The 25,747-nt window shown below is 34.2% G+C and overlaps 1 protein-coding gene across 4 annotated transcripts in view; it reads right to left on the minus strand.

The window, feature by feature from the left end:
* The window catches only part of ZBTB20 (zinc finger and BTB domain containing 20), an 831,659-nt gene that overhangs the window by 564,225 nt on the left and 241,687 nt on the right, over nt 1-25,747 (minus strand). For 2 of the 4 annotated variants that reach the window (XM_030941361.1, XM_030941349.1), the window contains exon 3: nt 13,030-13,070. The gene's annotated coding sequence lies outside the window, so the exon portion shown is untranslated. Of the gene's footprint in view, nt 1-13,029; nt 13,071-13,328; nt 13,398-15,755; nt 15,903-17,202; nt 17,245-25,747 lie in introns of those variants that run through there. The other 2 variants (XM_030941352.1, XM_030941354.1) reach the window with 2 other exon arrangements.

The raw sequence follows: 25,747 nt of genomic DNA on the forward strand, positions 1-25,747 counted from the left end.
TCAAACCATAGCAGTGTGTAAATAAGCCTTCCAAAGATATTTACTACAGAAAAATAAAATTACTCTCTATAGTAGGTTGAATTTTGACTAGAGTCCCCAAAATGTCCTGTTCACCTGGAACCTCAGAATGTAACATTCTTGGGAGATAAGGTTCTTGCAGATGCAACTAATAAGAATCATCAGATAAAATTACCCTGGATTTAAGGTGGGCCCTAAATCCAATAACTGATATGCTTTTAATAGGAGGAGAGGACACAGAGAGATACATACAGAGGGGAAGGTCCTGTAAAGATGAAGGCAGAGTTTGATGTGATAGTGCCAAAAGCCAAAGAATACCTGGGACCATCAGAAGTTGGAAGAGCCAGGGAAAGATTTTCACGGCGAGCCTTCAGAGGGAATGTGGCCCTGCTATGTTTTGATTTCTGATTTCTAGCCTCCAGAACTATGAGAGAATAAATTTCTGTTGTTTTTAAGTCACCCAGTTTAACATAATTTACTACAGCAGCCATAGGTAAGTAGTACACTTTCCCTGTACTCTCTAGGACTAAAACAGAGGAAGAGGTACAGCTGTTTTACAAGCGTAAATAGTGATCTCAAAGCCCCCAGTTGATAGCAGCACATAAGGACAAATAAAAATCAGTGAGAAAACTTAGAGGTTGCAGTGATGGTTTCTGGTAGTAGCAAGCCTCAAACGAAATGTACTGTCCTCTATTTGGAGTTGTTCCCTCTTAAATCCAATGCAGATGTCCTCCAAAAGTGATACATCTTCTAATCCAATCCTTTCAAGCAAGCCAGAAACTGATCTTAAAGTGGAATTGGTCATTAAAAAAAAGAAAAGAAAAGAAAAGAAAATTAATAGGCTGGGTGCAGTGGCTCCTGCCTGTAAATCCGGCACTTTAGGAGGCTGAGGCAGGAGGACTGCTGGAGCCCAGGAGTTTGAGACCAGCATGGGCAACATAGTGAGACTCCCATTTCTACAAAAAAATTTAAAAATCTGCTGAGCATGGTGGTACACACCTGTAGTCCCAGCTACTGGGGAAGCTGAGATGGGAGGATTGCTTGAGCCTGGGAGGTTGAGACTGCAGTGAGCCATGATCATGCCACTGCACTCCAGCCTGGGTGATAAAGTGAGGCCTTTATATTTTTAAAAATTCAAGCGGTATATTGATATAAATAATTAATATTTGACAATGATATGTGCTCAATAGCAAAAGTATCCTGGACATTACTTAATTGGACATAAATCAGTTCACAAATAAAAAATTATTTATGTTTCTGAAGAACTTGATTCAGATAGTATATATACTAACTTTTTATCAATAGAAATTTAAATATAATATCAATAACAAATTTACACAGAGGAAAATCAATTTTCTTTCTGTCTGGAGTGTATTGCTATCATGACACTTGGCAAAGACCCTAATAAGTATACAGAGCATGGCTTAAGGCATCAGACCAGCATGATTAAAGATTATGTTTGAATTGTCTCCTGATATACAGAATTAACCATTTCTTAAGTAATACTAAACTCAGCTATCCTATTTGCTACACAAATATAAGCCATTATAAAAGCAACATTTTAGTTAATTTTCATTATCTCTATTTTCTGTGCATATCATTATGTAGTTACACTTAAATCTTAAATTTCAGATAGTCCTACCTTATTTAATTTTTTATCGTTAAAAAGTCATAAACTGTGGTATAATCCTCTTTTGATATGCTTTACAAAATATAAGAATGAAATATAGTGTAAAAAGTTCAAATACTTTTACAAATTTATTTTTAAATAGTTTAAGAAATATATTTTGAAAATATATTTCACACAAATATGAATGTGTGAAATATCTATTCACACATTTTTACCCTAAATGTAGAGGAATCTTTTTGTTTAGAAAAATAGAAATTGTATTCATAATTTCCCTTAAAGACTCTCAAAACCATAAGGATGATACATGCAGATATTAACTATTAGATATTACATGCTTAAAAGAGGAAAGAATGAAAACATTAACTTCCTAGGAAACTGCAATATCAAATTTTTTTCTTTTGGTTTTTTAACTTAAGAGGTGTGCATTCATTACTTAATTAATTAGTCACCAAATATTCTAAAGGTGGGGACAAAAGGTTCTTACAACTCAGAGATGAATCTATTTATATTTGACTTTTTTTCTCAGACACTGGTCTCCTAACACTTTATAAGTTCAGTGAGATGTGAATATAGATAATTAGGGTATTCCTATATAATCAGGTAGAAAGTGAATGCATTTGTGCCAGTAGCTACAATAATTTGAATTAAATGAATGAAAGAATAAAAAATAAATCATAAAAAGGCACTGTTTTGGGGTTGGTATAAAACATTGACTTTTAATACATAAATTATTTATATTAAGCAGTTATATTACAAATGACAGAGAATTGTTATTGAGGTACAAATAGCTCAACAGTAAATATTAGCCATGACTAGGTTATAGGGTGTTTCTGGAATTCTTGCTTCTTTTTAGATTACTATAATGCTCTACTCAAGGTGTAAAGTAAATCTGCAATAGCTAGAGCAAATAATAAGTGGTAGGAAAAAAAGGACCTATACAGAAGATCATATTTATCTGAAACATGGTTTCAGAATAGCATTATGATTATGATGACTAATGAGAGGAGGAAGAAGAAGAGATGTTTTAAATTTTAAAGTGCTTTGATACGTTGTCACCTCTAATTTACAGATGAGGAAACAGCACAAAAGCACATGAAGGGCTGCCTATATCTCACAGCCAATAAGTGATAATGGAGAAACTTAAATCCTTCTCTTCTATTTCTAAACCCTGTACTCTTTCTACTCTATTATATTGTATCTTTATTCCCTGAAACCAGAGATATGTATTAACAGTATAATTCTTAAATACTACAGTTAAAATAGAAATTCCTCCAAGCCAGTTTTGAAAGCACCACAGTATTTATAAAAATAAAAATCAGCTTCTTAAAAATTATTGTTCTTTCATTTTCTTATATAAATTTAAAAAGAATAAAAACTTCTTTGAGTTCCCCTATATTCCTCATACAGAATTTTGGCAGTGATAATCTGCACCCAAAATTGTGCAGTAAATTGTGTATATGAATGAAAACAATAAGAACCTACAGAAACACCTGGGAGATCAAATTCAGATAGGATGGTCTGAGTAGCGTAGGGACATGGATGAAGTTAGAAACCATCATTCTGAGCAAACCATCACAAGGACAGAAAACCAAACACCGCATGTTCTGACTCACAGGTGGGAAATGAACAATGAGAACACTTGGACACAGGAAATGGAACATCACACACTGGGGCCTGTCGTGGGGTGGGGGAAGGGGGGAGGGATAGCATTAGGAGATACACCTAATGTAAATGATAAGTTAACAGGTGCAGCACACCAATATGGAACATATATATATATATATGTAACAAACCTGCACGTTGTGCACATGTACCCTAGAACTTAAAGTATAATTTAAAAAAAGAAGAAAAAAATATTACATTTCACAGTTTACAGTCTAGCAGAGGAGAAAAACATTAAACTAATAATTATATGACCACTTATTTGTGTATACCTGAGGTCTACTCTTTATCTTTGACTATGCCATATAATCCCAGTCTTAACTCATTTGTACACATTACTCAGTTTGGCAATGCTTGATGTTCTCCTTTCTTATTTCCTCATGTCCTATGTTTCATGCTTTTTTCAAGGCCCAGCTTAAGTTCAGTCTCTTCCCAGCAGTTCACAGAGATCTCTGCCTCCACTAAATATGTTTAGCACTTAATGATATTTTTTCAACAATGGCAAATGGGTTTCCTATTACATGAAACTTCCAACAATTGGTAATGGTTGTCTAAAGTATTGTCTTCAGAGGGACTCTGAGGTCAAGTTTTGGTGTAGAGACAGAGACAGCCATAACGGATTAGTGTTGTCTCATGGACAGTGAAGGAGAGACAGGGGATGCTGAATTTAGAACATTGACTTCACAACTAGACTGCCTAACTTAAAAAAAAAAAGTCTGTAGCATTCATTTTACAACAAATCCAGGTCTCAAGCATGCAATTTGACACTGAGAGCGCCTTATTTTATTTTTTTAAAAACCTGTATCATATCTCCTCAAATATCATAAGAGTCTTGCAGTCAGTACCATAGATACTTCTCTGTGCTCACAGCATGTAGTCATGCCTTGCAACACAGGCATCTGCTGATGACAATAAATTACCATTTTAGAATTCACTCTTATTACCATTATTTGTGAACTCCATTTACGTCATAGCTTCTCTCAAAATATTATCAATATTAAACCCATTTTATAAAAGCTTTGCAACATAAGCTATAAAATGTAAGTAAATATGTTGTCTTTATTATGACTGGATTCAAATTAAACATTAGGATATTGATAACACTTAACGATTAAATATATGCCTGCCAAATAATAAAATGAAACAAAGAGAAGATAAACAACTACTTTTTAAATAAGTTCAAACATTTTTTAAAAATCCAGTCAGAGTGGTGGCTCACGCCTGTAATCCTAGCATTTTGGGAGACCCAGGCGGGTGGACTGCCTGAGCTCAGGAGTTTGAGACCAGCCTGGGCAACACGGTGAAACCCTGTCTCTACTAAAATACAAAAAATTAGCCGGGTGTGGTGGCATGTGCCTGTAGTCCCAGCTATTCAGGAGGCTGAGGCTGGAGAATTGTTTGAAGCCAGGAAGTGGAGGTTGCAGTGAGCTGAGATTGCGCCACTGCACTCCAGCCTGGGCGACAGAGCAAGACTCCATCTCCAAAAAAATCCAAGTCTGTGTATTTCAAAATATATTTTACATACTTATTATGTCCAAAAATTTTTTATCTTTTTAGTATACTTCATTTTCCTGCACATAGTAAGTGTTGAAGAAATCCACGGCGGTTAGTTTAGACCTTATATTAGAGAGATAGCTCCATTTTACATTCCCTCTTGCTAAGGAAGTGTATTCATCATATTCCATAACAGCTCACAGTTTGTTATACATTAACTGCTTATTCTCTGTGCCAATAAGACTGTGCTGGAACAGCAAATGAATTTGGTGCATTCATTTAAATGATTCTGCAAACCACAGGCTACCCAGTTGTCTAATGATAAGAGAGCCCCAAAGCCACCTGATCACCATTATACTCCCTTATTTTTTTGGATTTGCATGGTCAGTACTGTCAGGATCTGAATACGGAGAAGAATGAGAAGTAAAAGTATACCTCAGACCTAATCATGAAAAGGGATTTTATTAATTTCGGCACCAGTGATGATGTGGCTAGGTTGGAAGGGGAATGGGATATAAGATCTGGAGTGCTTTATCTGCTCCAAGACCAGTGCTGGTTTTGGCACTTCTCTCACTCTAGTGAGTTGCAAAAAAACAAGCAGGTGCTAGCAATCTGAGAGACCACATGCCAGCTACAGCTGCTTCAGACTGATTCAATTACATCTGCCTGAATAGTCCCAGGACATCAAACCAGTTGAAGAGATCCATAGGTTGCAAGGAGACTTTGTCTACCTGATGTACAACTGTCTCTGAGATAATCACCTGCAAATTTCCAGGTTGTGATATAAAGTGATCATTCCATCACCAGGCATGAGAGAAAAGACGGGGGAATGCGATGTTTTATTCACTTTAAAATTAAAAATTGGTTGTAGAAAGCACAAAAGGCCCCTTTGAATTTAAATCTGAAAGTCACTGAGGCCTTATGGATACCTTGAAACAGCCCAATTTTGTGAGAACATTTCCCAAATCATTGGGTACAGCACATTTACAGAACATGCTCTTGGGATCCGGACTTCGCTCCAAACCTTGTTTGTACAAAAAGGGGCCAAGCAGCTGGGAAATTCTGGAGTGGAGTGTGTCCTCATTAGTTCCCATCTGCCACCAGAACTCAGCTCATGGCAAGTTTGGCTAAGTCCTGGTGTACTCAGGTCCAAATGTGGGTCAGTTTTAATTACACTATACAGAATTCAGTGTGCAGTTTTAAAATCCTTATTATACAGCACAGAGGAATGGGCAGCTCTCCAGCTAATCAATTTTTTAAAAGTACATATATAAAAATTTTAAACCAGGCTAGACAGACAGTGGGTGGAAAAAAAATCTTTAAATGAGTACAAGGGTTACTTAAGAGAATTATTAGTGAAATTGGGTCATGAACAAGTTCTGCTTTAAAACTTCAAAGCGAGAAACAAACTGTTTTCATTGGTAAGATGGAAAACTTATATAAGGTACACAATGTGCCTGGCTCTTTAGCGTGAATAACAACAAGCCTGCGGCCAGGGTGTAGTACACACCTACAAGTGAGCTGGCTTTCATGTAAGCAGAAATGTTGCCCATTTTGTGACTCTTCACTCCATCCCCTTTCAGTGTTTATCACTTATGGCAAAGATTGGATAAAAGAAAAAAATCACAAGCTACCTGGTAAATAGTGAAAAAACAAAGATGAGGAAGGGGAATGAGAGAGAGAGAAAAGGACAGTAGAAAGCACATGTGCTGAGTAGCCGACTCTGGGCATGACTTGTCTCTCAGTGTCATCCATACAAATGGGGGCCAGAATCAACCCTTGTAGTCTATGCTCAGATTCCACCCTGTCCAAAAGCTTTATCAAGTTCAGGAGTGCTAAAACACTAAGCCTTCAAAGACAATTGTCAGTAAAACACTCAAGAGTAAACACGTCGGCAGTCAATGATTAGGCATTTATGCGCCATTTTTGACAGATAAAATGTCCCTTGGCACAAGTTCTAATGACAACAACAACAAAAAAAACAAAAAAATCTCAAATGTTCAAAGTATCTTTGGGCTTTTGACTGAGTTGTTATCAGGTTTATCCATTTAAAAAGCAGCATGGGATGCTAGGTTCAAATACCAGCATTGAATATTTACACGCTATATGACTTTGGACAAATTGCTTATCCTCTCTGACTTTTTGTTTTCTCACCTGCAAAATGGGGGAAATAACATCTTCCTCATAGGGCTGTTGCAAGGATCATAAAACATATATACACACACATATATTGGATATGTACATATCTATATATACATACATGCATATATATATACACACTCACATAAATGTGCATATATATATATATATATATATATAAAATCTGGAACATGAAAGTCACTCAATAAATGTTAACTATTATTAATCCAATTATGATGAACTAAATTTTGTTACCCAACCCCTCCAAAACAAAACATGTGTTGGAGTTCTAACCCCGAGTACTTCCAAAGGTGATCTTACTTGGACATAGGGTCTCTAAAGAGGTAACTGAGTTAAAATAAGGCCATTAGGGTGGGCCTGAATTCAATATGACTGATGTCCTTATAAAAGGAGAGAAACCTGGGGACAGAGACAGACACTTATAGAGGGAAGACAACATGGAGAGACATAGGAAGGAGATGGCCATCTATACGTCAAGGAGAAAGGCTGGAACAGATCCTTCCCTCACAGCCCTCGCAAGAACCAACCTGACTAATAAACCTTGATTTCAGACTTCTAACTGTGAGAAAACAAATTTCTGTTTAAACCACCAACTTTGTGGTCCTTTGTAATATGCACAACTAAATAAAAATCATTAATCATCAATATTTACCTTGATTCATCATGGTCAAAACTATACATTTGATGTTAGGCAGGTCTGTATTACCTGTGGTAAGTAATAATCAATTCTATACATTATCTAGTGATTTTTCCATTATTTTAAAAGAATCCTTTTCTGATTGCTGTTCAAGAAGATATTGCTGCAATATAAACAGCCTGGCAGAGGAAAATGGTTTACTATAATTAAGATCATCTAGTTTTTATTAAAGATAATTAAGGGAACATCATACATATAAATGTACAAATCCGCTTTTCTACTGTTGAGTTTGCATAGAAAGAAATCAGAAAATCGTACCACACTAATTTCCTTCTCAAGAAAAAATAAAACCTTACACAGCCATTTATACATGACAACTATGCTCACTAAACCTGAGGCTGCTTAGATTACCAACAGCACCACTTTTAAGTCACTTTGATGCATGTGAAAGTAACTCATCAAGCATAGGTTCTTCATCGTTTGCAAGAGACTGCTTTTAAGAGTATCTGACTTTCAGAAGAGGGATGAGAGTTGTCTGGGTTGTGTCAACGGGCTTTCTATTGCAAGATACATCTCTATAATCAACAGACATTGAAGTGAATGTGAGCATCCCCATCTTGGTTTTCTTTAAACAGCCTTAGCCTTCTACAGAAATGCAGCATATATAGTTAGAAATTATGAGTCTAATTATGTTGAACTGAGACAATCAACAGATATCACCAGAGCCATAACTTGACCAAAGTTAACTTTCTTAATGTAAGTGTCCCACACTTTCTTGAAATTCCTATACTACTCATTATAACACTTTTTATATTTTGACAGGAGGAAAGAAGAAAAAATAATATATAGAGACTACTATGCAATAATATATAGGTGGTAGTGGTGCACAAAATAAAGTATTTTGTATCCCTGACTTACTTTAATCCACATAGTCACCATTAAAAAGGTAGGTGTTGTTACCACCATACTGTACATGGGAAAGCTTGAGGCTTAGTAAGCTTAGCCGACCTCGACGAGGTCACACAGCTGCTGAATAATGGAGCTAGACTTTTGGTAAAGGTCAGTGGGAAGGAATTCAAAGCTCCTAAATTCAAACTCAAGCATGAGATTTACAATCCAGATATCCTAAGTGCATCATTGGGTTCCAAGATGCTGATTTATTTAAAGTAGTCACAGGCTTGTTGAAAGCATCTGAACTCACATAAGCAGTAGATGTGTTCTCGATAAACCTAACTCAACTTATTCTCCTTATGAGGAAATCAATGCTATTCACAAACACAATCTAAAAGGCTTTATTCAATTTAAATGAAATTAATCTTATTATAAGAACACATGAAAATGGAATTACAATACAATCTAGCAATTCCACTTCTGGGTATATACTCAAAAGCACTGAAAGCAGGTTCTCAAAGAGATAGTTGTACACCTATATTCATAGCAGGATTGTTCATAATAATGAAAACATGTAAGCAACCCAAGGGTCCACTGACGAATGAATGGACAGGCAAAATGTGGTATATAAATGCTATTAATTATTATTCAGCCATAAAAAAGAAAGAAATCCTGACATGTACTACCACATGGATGAATGCTGAGGACATTATGCTAAGTGAAATAAGCCAAACACGAGAACAGAAATACTATATGATTCCACTTATATGACTACACAGAGAAGTCAAAATGACAGAGACAGACACTAGAATGGTGGCTGCCAGGGGCTGGGGGTGAGAGTGCAGAAGGAAATGGGAAGTTATATTTTAATGGGTATAGTATTTTAGTTTTACAATATGAAAGTGTTATATAGAGATGTATTGTGGTGATGGCTGTGCAAGCATTATAAATGTATTTAATACCATTGAACTGTACACCAAAAAATAGTTAAGATAGTAAATTTCATGTTATGTGTATTTTTCCCCAATACAAAAATTGGGGAAAAATAATAAAAATATCACATGAAAGTCTTTTAGATTCAGTACACTGCTTCATGATGTTTATAATATCTTCTAAGGCCAGGGAAGCAGAGGTAACTTTGTATAGAACTTTTGAGTACAATCTATGTGATAATGCCCAGACCAGGATTCCTGCTCTCAGGCAATTAGGTGTTCTTTTTTCACAGTCTGAATTCCAGTAGTGGTGATGGTGGTGGAACTGGGAGTTATAGAAATGACAGTAGTATAGCTAAGATTTCTTCAGTACTTGATATGTGCCAACCAGTGTACTAAGAATCTTACATGTAGTGTGTTATTAACTCTCAGACAACAGATACTATTATCTTCCCAGTTTTACAAATGAGGAAACAAAGGAACAGAAAGATTAGGTAACTTGATTGAGACCATACTAATAATAAGTGGTGAAGTCAAAAAGAACTCTATTGATATATCTTTGTCTCTCACTAGCCTGTATGCTCTTGAGAACAAAGATTTTGTTGTATTCATCTAGCCTAGCACAATTTCTAGCAAACAGCAGACATCCATTCACCATGCAAAATAAAATGAAATGAGGAAAGGAGAGAAGGAAAGAAGGGAGAAAAAAAGAAATTATATCTAGGCATGCTATGTTCTCAATAAATGTGGATTTTCTTTCTTTATTTCCTTAACCCTGAAATCACAGGGGAACCTGCAGTAATGCTCAGGAATCCTAGGGATTTCTCCCTCTTTGAGATTCCAGGCTAATTCCTGACACAGGACCCTCAAAAAGCTGCTACTATCTGTCTAGTTTAATGATTAATATTCTAGCAAATATATATTCTTGGCTCATCTCTTCATTTCTAATATTGAGACTAACAGAGAGATAGAGTTTAATCTACCATACTAAGGTTCACTGGAAAAAAATGATGTCCTTGATATTGGACTCTTGCCTACTGGTGTGAACTGAGGTAAAAGAAAAACTGTTCCCAGAGGAAAGGTAGTTCCAAGCCTAAAAGTCCATATGTCATAAACCAGTGGTACTAAAATTTGAGAAGCCTAAACAAAAGGTTTTAATGCAATAGATACTGGCATATTATGTAAACTGTGCCAATCTTATGTGAAGGGCTTATGCCACACAAAATGGAACACTAGAATGATCTATCTAAAGCAAGTCTTAACTGCTCTATTTTGACTCTACTCTTGCTTGGCTTTACCTCTATTTACAGTTAAAATTTAGTGAGTCATAGAGACCATAATTATAAATATGTATACAGTAAACACAGGGTCCATTACTTTTGCTTAGAAAAATAATTACAGATTTTTAATATTCTGATCTTAACTGACCCAAAGGAATTAAACACACATTTTATTTTTGTGTTTTAGTGAGATAGAGATAGGGAGGGAGAGAGAGAGCACAAGCCAGTGCTCAGGAAAGACGAGGCATTAACCACATAACATAGATGATTTGTTTATTTATGTGCTGCAAAGTATTTCCAAGGTGACAAGTAACTTAGCCATGAATGCCCCAGCCTTATATGTATAATGGGAATAATATACAGACTTCTTGTTGTAAGTAAAACTTAGTTTAAAGCATATTGCAAATAGTGTTATTTCAATTCTTCATTAAAATAGTCAAAGAGGATCAATTCTTATACATTAATTTCCCATTTTAAGGACAGAATTTATCAGTATTCTCATCTCTGTATAACTGGCTGTATGAGAACTAAAGTAAGTCCATCAAGACTCATCCAAACTGTATAACAAGTAATAAGATTTTAGGACACAATCCCTCTATTTCTAGCTCCAGAAATGTTTTATTCATAAATGCATTCATTCAACATTTACTGATCAATTACTATGTATAAGGCATTGTATAAGAGGCTGTGGCAATCCTCTACTTACCTTTGTACTGTGTTTCCTACTTCCAAAGAGGATAGTTAAATTCATACCAAACTGATTTGTTAAAAATACAAAAAAGGATTCCAAATGGGCCAATAAAAGGAAAAGATACACCAACTCTAAGACTTCAGATTTATGTTACTAAATACCGACGGACACTCCTCAGCATTTAAAAGAATACATTAAGGAGAGTAATGCAAGTCATTTGAATGTTTTCAATATTAGAAATTTCAGCCTACTGAATAAATTAAATATCTTTAATATTGAGTTGCGGCTTCCTATTGCATTTATAGAACTTAACCTACTAGTAAAATATACAAACTATAATAGCCTATCTATATCAAAAATAGAGATATCTGTCAGAAAACATACAAAGCCATAACTATAATAAATTTAATACCATTATCAGTAACATTTATGAAAAATACCAAGCATCTAGCATTTGTTAAATTAAAGAATAATATTCCATAAAATGTACATCTGGATTTTAGCCCCTCTTTTAGAATTACTATTTAATCTTCACTTTTTTTCTCTCTCACTTTTACCCCAACAGAAACAGAAACACATGCACGAATTAAGAAATTATCTTACAATATACCCTTAAATTTTCTGAATATGCCCCATGTGTCCACTAATAGCCAAATGCTTTCAAATCTGTTCAGCTAAATGGATCAATAACTACATCCAGCCTCACATAGTGGGGCTGCCAACACGGTGAAATTGAGCCAAACACAAAATGTCTCTACCAGGACAAAAATTATTATCAACCCAGTTATCTGAAGAGATATACTCTCCCAGGTATTCTTTAGAGAAGTTGGCATACACATTATCTAGGGCAGTCAACAGCTACTAAAAAAATATATTTTGAGTCATAAAACAGAGGATTTAAAGAAAATATTTAGAAGCTAAAACCGGTGAGTTTTAGAATAAACCAATGTAACAGTTCAAGGTCTACATCAAGTAAGAATCTTTCAGAGTCAGAGTACACAAAATACGTAAGAGCACAAGCACGCTGCTAACAAGCTTCTCTGTGCTCTCACTCATATGACACAGCTGCAAGCAACAATTGAGCAGGTGCAACCAAGCTTTTGAGAATTCCTGTCTGTTGCCCAGGAATCACAACACCGCATGGTTGAGATTTTAAACAGGTGCAAACATTTTTTTCCCATTCGTCTAGTGCTTGAGACAGTGCAGCAGACAGTACATCTGCAACCACTCCATACCTAAAGCAACCATCACAGAAAATAAACTCGCAAAAAAAAAAAAAAAGTTTGAATAAAACAATAGTGACAAAACTGTGGTTTTGCAATGGTCTGACTCCACATCACCATTCACTTTAATAGTACAATTCCATAAAATAATCTCTTCACCAGATGAATGCTTTGTAATTAAAATTATTCTGCCTCATCAAATCTTAGAAATGTTTACCTGATTCTCACAATAGAATAAAATAAAATACATGTATAAAATGTACTATCCTTTGAAGCTGTCATTATCTGTAAGTAATCAAGAATTAACATGTTTACATTATGAAATCTATAAGCAATTTTAATACATAAAAATATTATAACTTCTTAGTTAATATATATATTTACATAGTTATAGGTAATTCATATACATACCGTGCAGCTGTAGGGCACAAACTTGCAATTTATCAGGTATTCTGAAATGTAAAAGAAATATATAAGTAAAAATTAATTTACTAAGTTGGAACCAGTATTTATGTTGCAACAATTCCTGCAGAGAAGTAGGAAAAGTTTCAGTGCATAAAGAGGCAAATTATTTTTTATCAATATTTTCCCCATAGGATATTTCATATATGTGAATACACACACACACACACACACACACACACATACACACACACATGCAGAGTCCCTTAGCAGTGTATCATAAGCACCAGCAAGGGACTCTGACTCACCATGGCCTCTGAAACGCAAATGCTTTCACTAGAGGACGAGGCAAACACTTTAAAATGATTTTTTTTTTTTTTTTTTTTTTTTTTTTGGTATTCTTCCAAGACTATTGCCTTCCTAATACAAATATGACTGCTGCTCTCTAAAATGAAACTACTCAGATTCATCTGCACTCAGTTTGGATAGAATGTTGGTGAGGAAGAAAGGTGCTTTTGTAGAGCAGTCCACAAAAAAATGCATGAATAAATAAAAGTAAACTTTGAATGTTCATTAACTTTAAGTTACAACAGCAAATAGAAATGAAATTGATTGCTACAAGAAGGAATGCTAACACCACATCAGATATAATGCAAAATGCCTCAACCCAACACACTTTGACAAAACTGCCAGTGAAGTAGGTATTGATACAGAAGACTATGTAAGTCCACATTAAACAAAAGTAGTAGTTTACAATTAGACCTGAAAAACATTTGGATTTAGGTGGAAACTGTATTGAAACGTGCAGCTTTGGAACCACTAGTACCCTTAAAAATATTTCCTAATTCTAGCCAGGTGTGGTGGCTCACTCCTGTAATCCCAGCACTATGGGAGGCTGAGGTGGGCTGATCACCTGAGGTCAGGAGTTTGAGACAAGCCTGGCCAGCATGGTGAAACCTCATCTCTACTAAAAATGCAAAAATTAGCTGAGTGTGGTGGTGGGCTGTAACCCCAGCCTGTAATTCCAGCTACTCAGGAGGCTGAGGCAGGAGAATCGCTTGAACCCTGGGGGCAGAGGTTGCAGTGACACGAGATTATGCTATTGCACTCAAGCCTGGGAGACAAGAGCAAGGCTCCATCTCAAAAAAAAATTCTTTTTGAAAGCAAACTGACATGTTTAATTTATATAGTTTTTCTGAGCACAGCTGATGACAGCAACACATTATAGTCAGTAAGTCTACTTTATAATACTTGCTTAAAAGTATATAGAGGTAATAATTTTGATGATGGCTCAATAAAATAGCATCTTCATATACTTCTGATGGAAATGTGGATTACAAAAGGGTTCCTAGAAACCCAATGACTACTATGTATCAAGAACTCAAGGTTCATTATTTTTACTCTGTACTTTTAGTCCCAGGAATCAAACATAACAGAAAACCAACAGAAATTTATGTAAAAAAGATAATTTTTATGATAGTAAAAAACTATAAGCAACCTAAATATCTAATAGAAGAATAATTAAAGAAAGCATAGCACATCTATATAAAGGAATATTTGGCAAAATTTAACAAAGTGCTTTAAAGAATATTTTAAATTTTATGGAAAAATGCAAATTTATAGTATTACGATGCTAAAATATTATATAAACATGTGGTGCCAATTACATGAATAATATGAAATTACATGAATAAGAAAAAGCAAAGAACAAAACACAGTATTAAGAGTGATTATATCTGGATAATAAGACTTTGGGTGATTTTTTCTTTTTACTTTCGTATATAGTTAAATTCTCTACAATAAGCATTACTTTTATAACAGGAGAAGATAACAGTAGGCAGGGTAGGGGTAAAAGGAAAAAGTTATAAAATGCTATATGGAATTCATAAATGTAACCTTCCTAACAGAAATAAATTCAGTCACAAATAAAACCCACTAACTGTGCCTACAGTGAGAAACACCCTCACTGCTTCCTCAAAGGGGCATAGCCAGGGTCTTTTATCCCACTGCTTTGGAATTTACACAAGTAATTCGATAACACATTTTTAATCATCTTAGTAAAACTTCTTATTATGCAGAGTGAAATGATGGCAAGAATAATTTAGGACTACAAATCTCTTCAATCTAGTACAGCCTAACGTATTCACTAATTCAATAACATTCAGTGAGCATATACTACCTTCACGGTGCTGTGTTTGGCATTGCAACATGCTAAAAGATAAACTAGGACACACCTTACCCTCACTGAGCTAACAATTTAAAAACACTAAAAAATGTCTAGACAGAGCTCACGTAAAGATGTAAATACAATACACAAGGCATTTGTGACAGATTTGGTATACTTGAAAGCAAGAAAACATACACTAGGTTTATTCTTTTATATTTCTGAGCAAACACTTATCTTTAGGTAACAATAAAAAGTCATGTGTATTAGTGTCACTTATTAATGCACTAGCAAATCAAATATTTAAGTTTTTTCCTTGTGTGATCTATTTTTTGTTAATGGACAGTTACATAATAGGAGATTGAGTATGAAGGAATAGTGACCCAATCTGGAATGCAGATGTGTAAGATTGTCTCAGTTTATCTGAGGCCACATAAAACACATGCACAATTATTAACAGGCTGCAGTTATTTATTGGAAACCAAAGCAAATAAGTTAGTTACTGGTTAATCCTGCTAAAAGACACTGTTATGACAACACCACCAGGGAAAGAAAAGAAGACAGAGCAAACCACTTTTGTTATGCAGATAAAATGATTCAGCATAGAGATTCTCTCAATGGCAGTTCAGTTTCCTGGTGGCCTGTAAACATGATCAGCATTGCCCTTCTGAGACCAGTGCTGCAGGATGATTCCAACGTTGAGGTCAGTGTGGTCAGCCTGTGTGAAGTAGTGACAAACAGTAAGAGAAGCTAAGAAGCTATTTGTGTGATCAATGATCCATAGACTGGGGCTCAGAGTTCTGGGAACCAATAGAGTTATGAGGTAGGGTGGTAGTTAAGTGCTTAGCTTTTGCCATCAGACAAACCTGGAATCAAATTCCAGCTCCCTGTCTTTAGTTTTGGGATCCTATGCAATTTAAATTTTCTGTCTGTAAAATGGTGATCGTGTTACTCACCCTATGAGGTCATCTATGCAGGTTATATGTTATAGCCATATAAAGGAACTAGCACAGTGCCAGCCACGGAGTAAGCATTTGATAAAAGGGAACTATTAGTGCTATCACAGTTGTATGAAAAGGGAAAGCATGTCTAAGCGAACGGACTAAGCTAGGCAGGGAGTAAGGAGATAAAGGAGGCTTGTTCAAGACATCACCCTACAGTCCAGCAGCTCATCCAAAAGTCAGTCATGTGCTCGATGTTCACAGAACATCTCTGAATCAGGAAACGCTGCAACAATAGTAATAGCCACAATAACAATTCTAACCAGCACTTTTAAGCCCCATTCCTATGACCGAAAAGGAAGGCAGTAGAGTCTAAATAATACATGCAGCAATACTGCCGAACTTCTCTGGGTGAAAAATGAAGGATCATTTTTCCACATTTAACTGAAACAATCAGGAAAAGGAAAATAAGGACAAAATGAATGCAATTACTCAACTGGAATTGGACCAAGGTGCCGTGTGATGGTCTTAGCAATCACATGTATGCACTTATTACCTTTTTATGTATTCTAAGAAGATCCTGCTGATGACCAGAGCCTTATATATGAGGTTTGCAACTCTAAGTTAAAAAAATGTTACAGTCAGTTTTTTCCTTGTGGCTGGGAAGACAGAAATGGATGCATACTGATATTGTTCTAGTCCTTATTTGTGTTTTGTTTTAAAGGACAGCATAGATCTTGAGTTGTTAAGTGGTGTGTCTTCAGATTCCCACACAGATCATGTACTTGCTAGAGTTGTTTCAGTCACCTTGGGTGAAGTTACTATTAGCAGTATTCCAGATGCAGATATACTATAGAGTGTTTGGATTTTTTTTCACTATTTTTTTTAATTTTTAAGGTCTTTTTACTTTGTGAATGGCACATCTGTGTTCTCCAGTGGGATAGGTCCAATTCTATGTTACAGAATACAGAAATATTTCATTTTCCCTTCATACTAGTTGGGACTGGCTGGAGATGCTCCTAAAGCCATTAATAAATCTACTAGCTAATTCACTTAGAGTAATAAAAAGGGTCTCACCTGGGCCTGGGGGTACAGTGACTCCATAAAAGAGCTCTAAACCTAAATTTAAACAAAAAGAATTTCACCCATGACTGAGGAAGCATCCACAGGACTATTTTACATGCTTTACATTTAAATTTGATATTTTGAGAGAAGACTATGTAATCCAAAATAATTTTATTTTATTTAATATGTATTTAGTTCTCCTCGACCCACTACAGAGATGGATGTTGTATCATTATTATACAGTTATTATAAAATGTACAATTTTCTCCTCAATAAAGCCAATTTTACTTTTGAAAATTGAGGTGGCTGGCTTCTGTGGTTTCTCTCAACAGAAAGTCCTATGAAGAGTAAGAACTATAAATTGTCAAGTAAGAATTTGAAAAACTTATGCTTATTTTGTAAATTATTGAGCTAGGTCTGGCCCTTCATTTTGAAAAGCTATCTGCCTACAAGAAAGAGGAAGTATGAGGAGCACAGTTATCTATTTATCAACACTGTGAACTGGAAACAGATAAAGTGCAATAAGGAAGGAAAAGGAAATCATATGATAAACACCATTAACCCAAGGGCACAGTTGATCTGTCTAGACCTTAGGTCAGATCAGCTGTAATAAAGCTACAAAATCCATGAAAAACTAAAGCTTATTTACAAAAACTGCCAAATTGGAATTTTCTAGTATTAATGGCTACCACTTAAAAATGAAACAATTTAATATCAAATTTCATGTACAAACATGATGAATTTGAACTCTCAAGTAGAAACCTGATCTACAATACACTAAGTGTTGATAATTCTATTTGTCCTATAATCCACACTTCACAGCATATTCTAGAGAAAACAGTTGTTGGGTTTTTATGACTTTATTTAAACTTAACTTTTAAAATAAAAGTTTAAGAGCTAATTAAAAAATGTATTTAAGAACCTAAAATTTAGAAAATATTAAAAATTATATTTTCAAAATATTCTCAACTTGAAGTTATGGCTATTGAAATCAATGATTTATTCTCGGAAAATATGAAAAATTTACTGGCCTGCTTGTATACATCCTTGGGGTCTTAGTTTAGATATTATCTCTTCCAGAATCTGATATCCTGTGTCTAATCCTGTCATAATAATCATTTTATTGCACCGTAATTGTCTTTTACATAAGGCTGTAAACTTGGGGACAAGCATTTGTGTCTTATTCACCATTACATCTGTAGTTTTTACTTAGCACAGTACATGATATGTAGTAAATATGCCTTAAATATTGGCTAAAGGAATGTTGCATGAATTGTGTTAGCCTGCATTATTGATTATTAAGAAAATTCATACTGCATAAAAAATTAAGGAATCTCATTTGTAAACAAGTTATTTCCAATATTTAAAGGACTAATCTTCTAATCTATTATCTTGTACTTTTTCCACCTAGTTTTCCTCTTAATCAGTACAAACTTAAAACATGAGAATTTGAGTCTCAAATGGTAACACCAGGTTAGAAAGCCTGGTTAGTTTGGCCCCACAGTGGACAAGAGTGAGTCATCCAAATCCTACCTGTTAACAGACACTCGGTATGGGAGAAGCTGATACACAGAGTTCGTTGAAAGAGTTCTGCAGTTCCTAACCAATTATGTGGTTCTTATACTTTCTCTAAAAAACTTCCTCTAACTATAGTTCCTGAGACAGATACCTCCACTATTTTATTCTTTCACGGCATATATGACAGTTTAAATTATTGGTGTGATTATTGGCTTAAGTGTTTATTATCTCTTTCTTTCCCACTAGATTGTATACTACATAGAGGCCACACTACTTTATTCACTACTCTCTACCCAGGGTCTAGTTTAGTGCCTGACACACAGTCAATACTTAATAGTATTTCTCAGATGTATAAGACAAATATGAGTTCAAAAATATAAGCAGTAAATTTAGAGCAGGAGTTTTCAATCAAAAGAGACTATAAAAGTAGGCAGCTAACAGCTACCCCTAAATTAAGGTGTTTTCATTTCAACTCTGTGGAAGCCTTGATGATGTAGAAAATCTTGTAGTGTAAATTCCATTCAATCAAAGGCAAGGTAGAAAAACTTCAAAAGCAATTCTAGGTAGGATGAAGGTATAATATCTAGAAAAAGCAGTGGAATCACAACAACAGCAACCACTTTCAATTGGAAGTTTTGGGTTTGAAGTAAAGCTTACTAGGTATGTGTCCTAGGTAAACTTACATACCATCTCTAATATTCAGCTTAATCATATTTAAAATAAGGGGATTTTACATAATATAATATTTTATATTACATAAAAATATAAAAATATATATTATATTTTTATATTACATAAAATATAAAAATATATATTATATTTTTATATTACATAAAAATATAAAAATATATATTATATTTTTATATTACATAAAATATAAAAATATATATTATATTTTTATATTACATAAAAATATAAAAATATATATTATATTTTTATATTACATAAAATTTTATGTTTTTATGATGACTGAATGGGATTATATGCATACAAGTAGCAATCAGCATTATTTATGGCATTTAGGAGAAGGGGCTCAATATCAATTAGTTCCTTTACCTTGGCCAGTCAGTGTCTGCACCAAGATCGAGTTATAACTTCATCAAGTAACCAGGATAGTACATTTTAGGTAGGAAAACATAGATGAAATAAGGGATTAAATGCAGAAGAAAAGTAAGTAGGTATTAGGGTTAATAAATTAAAAAATAAATGTGTAAGACAGAGTAGCGAGAATTTCACAGCAGTTAGAAATGGAAAAAGATTTCAACATGATACAAAAACTGCCAAGAAATCTATTAGCTTTTCCCTTAGGTGACGTAGTCTTCCCCTCATATAAATAAAATAATTGCTACTATTATAGTTGGAGAAAAATCAACTGAAATGTACATTAAACACATATTAGAGATTTAACATTCTTCACATCATTTCACATGCTGAAAACTCAACCTTTGTAAATATAGCCATGAACCTTATTATTTACTATAATAAAGTAACAGCATATCCTTTTCTATGTACTACTTGCAGAAGTATAAAACGCAAATGTGTTCTTGCTTTTTAGGTACAATTACAAGGCAGCAGAATGTACAGTTAGGCCAATTCTTTGCATTTTGTGCTCATCAGACAGGGGCTATCAACTCTGGAAGAAAAACCTGGTACCAAAAATACTTCACTGGAAATTCTATTTTCATACTTAGTTGCTTTCAGTATTCTTACTAATTTGGTCAAACTTACGTCAGCTCCCTCATTAAAATTGTTTTCTGTCTAAATCATTATCTTTTCTGTGTACATATATGTGTGTATGTGTATTATTTGGTCAATATTCAGATAGAACAAGTATGAGATGCACTGCATATCAAAAGTAATCACCCTATCCCCATACTTCTCAGGGAATATCTACCTGGTACCCATAAGCTCATCAAGAGTTCATTTGAATTCATACCCTTTGTCAATCACAGGTGATAAACTGTGATTTTAATAGTCTGTGTTCCCTACAAGACCATTGTCTTCATGAGGGCTAGAATCTGGTTTATTTTCTTTCTTTTGTGTCATCACCACCAAGTTCAGGACAAGGCACACAATATACAACCATTGGATACTTCATTCATTTATTCTAAAATGTTTATTGAGTACTTACTGTGACAGGCATTGTCCCAAGTGGTGGTGATTTAGAAATGAACAAAATAGATGGAAATTTCTGATCTCCTGGGGATTATATTTGTTGTGGATCCCTGATAATCAATATATAGAATGACAGACAATTATCTGTGCTAAGGAATTAAAATAAAGCAGGGAAAGGGGAAAGTAAATGATGGGATTGGGAGTTGAGGTTGAAATTTTAGGTAGGGGGACCAGCAAGGAAATTATGGAAAGATCACATTCAAGTGAAGATCCAAAAGAAATGAAGGAGGGAGTTAGCCAGAAATGCCTTGGAGAAAAGGCATTCAAGTCAAAGGAATAGGAATGAGTTTCCTTTAAAATGCCAGGCTATATTCACATAGAAATGTTTTTATTAAAATATAAAGGTATAGGAAAGGCATTCAAGTCAAAGAAATAGGAAAGAGTTTTCTTTAAAATGTCAGGCTATATTCACACAGAAATGTTTCTATTAAAATATAAAGGTCCTATAGAAACATTTCTGTGTGAATACATAAACACCATATACATAAAAGTTTTAAAATGTTTTATAGGAAAGGAATTTAGAAATCAAGAAGATAGAGCTAGGGTATTTGGCATTACTATGATTCTACCACAAGCCCCTACGGGAATTATCCAACTTAGTAATAACTTGAGAAATTTAGGGGTACAAATAAAGTTTGCAATAACTGTAATCACTGAGAATGGTAACCTACTAATATATCTGGAATACCTAGAAGAAACAAATCCACTTTAGCAGGACACCTTCAACAACTCAGGTCATGTGGGAGTCTCACAGAGAAAGCAAAGACCAGTGAAAAAGAGTTCATATATCAAAAATATCAAACCCAAAGAAAAGTTCATCCATAAATGAGTCAGCAGATGAAAATCTGTAAATGAAATATAAGCATTAAGTTTAAAATAGGGCATAGTATCAGGGAACTAATCTAAGGGCCAAAATTAAAAAAAAGAAACTATGAAAAAGGCAGTTTTGATAAAAATACAGAGATTTATAGAAATAAAATTGTCATTAAAATTAATACCTGAAGTGAGAATGCATCATATTAAATGGAGCTAAAGGACGGATTACTGAACTGAAAGGTAATTCCAAGGAATTTACCCAACACAAAACAGAGATAGAAAATATTTTTTTAAAAAGATTAGGAGATATAAAGGACAAAATAAAAAACTCTCACACATTGCTAATAAGCATTTGAAAATGAAAAAATAAAGACAAAAAGGCAATATCTGAAATGATGATGAATCTTTTCCAGAACTGATAAAACCTGAGACAACTGTAAAACAGCATCAAGTAGGTCCTTCAGGGAATATTCCAGAAGAAGGCATTGTTATAGGAGATGACAGCTCAATGCATGTTATTATGCCAGAAGACCTTCCAGTGGGACAAGATGTAGAGGTGGAGGACAGTGATATTGATGATCCTGACCCTGTGTAGACCTTAGCTAATGTGCACATTTTTGTTAGTTTTTAGCAAAGTTTAAAAAGTAAAAAAAAAAAAAATTAAATGGAAAAAATATAGAATACAGACGTATGGAAAAAATATTTTGTACAGCTATACAACGTATGTGAGCTTCAGGCTAAGTGTTATTACAAAAAATTCAAAAAGTTAAAAAATATGTTTATAAAGTAAAACACTTGACAGTAAGCTAGGGTTAATTTATTATTGAAAAAATATAAAACTTTTATAAATTTAGTGTAGCCTAAGTGTACAGTGTTTATAAAGTCTACAGTAGCATACAGTAATGTCCTAGGCCTTCACATTCATTAACCACTCACTCACTAACTTGCTCAGAGCAACTTCCAGTCTTTCAAGCTCCATTCACTGTATTAATTATAACATAGGAGCAAAAGACTATACCATACAGCATAAGTGTATAATAGGCCATACCATCCACGTTTATCCAAGTACACTCTGTGAGGCCCACACAATGATGAAATCACCTAACAATGTATTTCTCAGAACGTATCCCTGTCATTATGAGATGCATGACTACATACCAAAACTCATGCGATGCAGCTAAACAGTTTTAGGGAGCAAAGTACAACTTTAAGTTAATATGCTAAAAAGAAAAGACAAGACTAAAACTATCAAGAAGTTAGAAAAGTTACAAAAAAGTAAAACCAAAAAATGTGAAAGCTGAAACACAACAATAACACCGAGCATAAGGGAAATGAAAAACAAAAATGTAAAGACAGTCAACAAAATTAAATGTTGCTTTTTTTTTAATGACTAATAAAGTTGAATAAAAAAAGAAGATATAAATAAACACAATGAAAAAGAAAAAACAAATCTATTTGGACATTTAAAGTGATTATTGAATACTATGAAATACTTTATGCTAATTTGACTTAAATATTCAAGTTATTTTACAAGTGAGATAATATCAACAATTTTGTAGAAAAATATAACTTGCCTGAGAAGAACTAGAAACTCTGATTCGACAATTATAAATAAAGATATCAGATATATGGTTAGAAATTTATATAAACACACACACACACACACACACACACACGTTCACACACACACACACACACACATTACCAGGCCCAAATACATTTAAATATAAAATGTAATAAACCTTTAAAACTCTGTTGAGGTCTATGTTATAAAAATTGGACCACAGAAAACAGGAAAGCACCTCAACTCTTGTAGAAGGCCCTTGAACACTGATATCAAACCCAGATAAAGGCATTATGAGAAAGAAAAATTATTTACAATGGTTAGGATTTAGAAGAGGTACAAGCTAGCCAAAAGACACTCAGAAAAAGAAAAGTAACAATAGCTATTACTTATTTAGCTACTACTAAGTGTTTGGTAAGAGTTTTGCATATATTATTTAATTTGTATATCAGCCATATAAGTAGTTTTATTTTCTTTATTATCACAATTGTATAAAGAAATAAAAGGATGCTCAAAGAAAATAAATGGACTCAAACTCATAAAATTAACAAGCAGCAGTGGTTGATAGAGGGAGACTCTAAAGCCCATGTACGTAAACACTACCTTCCACTACTGACTCATCTTTCTTAATTATGTTCATATAGGACATTATGCTGTCTCCCTAACACTTCACCCAATTTTAAATAAAGTATAATTTTTGGTTTTTAGCAGCTTTGCTATGATGTTTCCAAGTATTGTTTCCTTCAAATTTATTGTATTTAGAGTTCACTAAGCTTCATGTCTTTCACAAAATTTGGGAATTTTTAATCTTTCTTCTTAAAGTCTTTAAATATTTTCTCTTGTTCTATTCTTGTTATATTGTCCTATTCTTGTTCTTCAATACCCTACATGAGAGAATAGGCAGTCCCTCAGACATATACCCCCACAGCAATAATAATTTTCTAGCTATCCAAGAAAAAAAAGTGCCATAGTTGAAACTTTGGGACTCAAGTAGGGGGTTGGGAACACTAGTGACACCCAAGACCTAAGAAGGCCATTTTGAGAGGGCAGAATCAAGCCCACATGACAGACTTGCCAATGATGGTCCCAGCTCCAGACTTGGAAACGGCTCCATTCTCCTGCTATCAAAAACATCTACAAAGGGGCCTGGAAGAAGTCATGCACACTAATGCCTCAGGTGACAGTCACTTGTCTTGGCAGAGGATCCTAAAAGGGAGCTGCCACTTAGTTCCAGTTCCTCTTGGATGCTCTCTCAGAGCAGTCCTGCCAGCGCAGGGAAAAAATTCAAAATAATCATTTTCAATAAGTCCAATGAGATGTAGAAAACACAAATAAACCACAAAATAGAATTAGGAAAACAATTCATTAAAAAATTAGTTTAGTTTAAATAGTATATTCCGTAAAAAAAAAAAAAAGGACTAAACAGATATCCTATAGCTGAAAAGTATGAAGACAGAAGTGAAAAATTCAATACAGGGCTTCAACAGCAGACTCAATCATACAGAAAAAGAATTGGTGAACATGATGACAGGTAATTTAAAATTACCGACCTAGAGGAACAAAAACAAGAAAAAGACTGAAAAAGAGTGATGAAAGTATGAGGAACCAATGGGACAATAACACGTGTACAAACATATGAATTAGGAATTCCCAGAGAAGAAAGACAGAGTAAGAGGACAAAAACTAATATAAAGAAATAATAGCAGAAAAGCTTCCAAATTGTGGGAGGCATAGGGACATTCAGATTCGAGCAGCATAAAGGCTTCCAACAATGCTCTAAGACATACTATAACCAAATTGTTAAAAGTGAAAGACAAAGAGCGATCTTGAAAGTAGTGAAAGAAAAGAGCCTTGTCCCATGTAAGTGAACATCCAAAAGACAATCAGTGGATTTCTCAACAAAAACCTTGTAAGCCAGGAGGGAATGGAATAATAGATTCAAAATGCTAAAAGAAAAACACCTGCCAAATAAAAACAGTATATCCACAAAAGCTGTCCTTCACAAATGAAGGAGGGATAATGACATAACCAGACAAACGAAAACTGAGGGAGGTCATCATCACAAGACTTAGAAGAAATGCTAAAGAAAGCTCTTGGAGTGGAAATAAAAGGATACTAGATGATAAAATAAAATTATATGAAACAATAAAACTTACTGGTAAAAATAAATATATAGTCAAATTCAGAATATTCTAATACTGAAATGGTGGTATGCACATCACTTTTTAATTGCATTATTTATCTCTTTATTATTTGTTATTAGGCATATTTTAAAACTTTTTATTTTAATATTTTTGGATACATAGTAAGTATATATATTTACGGGGTACATGAGATATTTTGATATAGGCATATAATGCCTAATAATCACATAAAGGCAAATGGAGTATCCATCACCTCAAGCATTTATGCTTTGTGTTACAAACAATCCAACTACACTCTTTTAGTTATTTTAAAATATGCAATTAAATTATTTTTGACTAG

Source organism: Rhinopithecus roxellana, chromosome 1 (genome assembly GCF_007565055.1).
Source record: "Rhinopithecus roxellana isolate Shanxi Qingling chromosome 1, ASM756505v1, whole genome shotgun sequence".
Lineage (NCBI taxonomy): Eukaryota > Metazoa > Chordata > Mammalia > Primates > Cercopithecidae > Rhinopithecus > Rhinopithecus roxellana.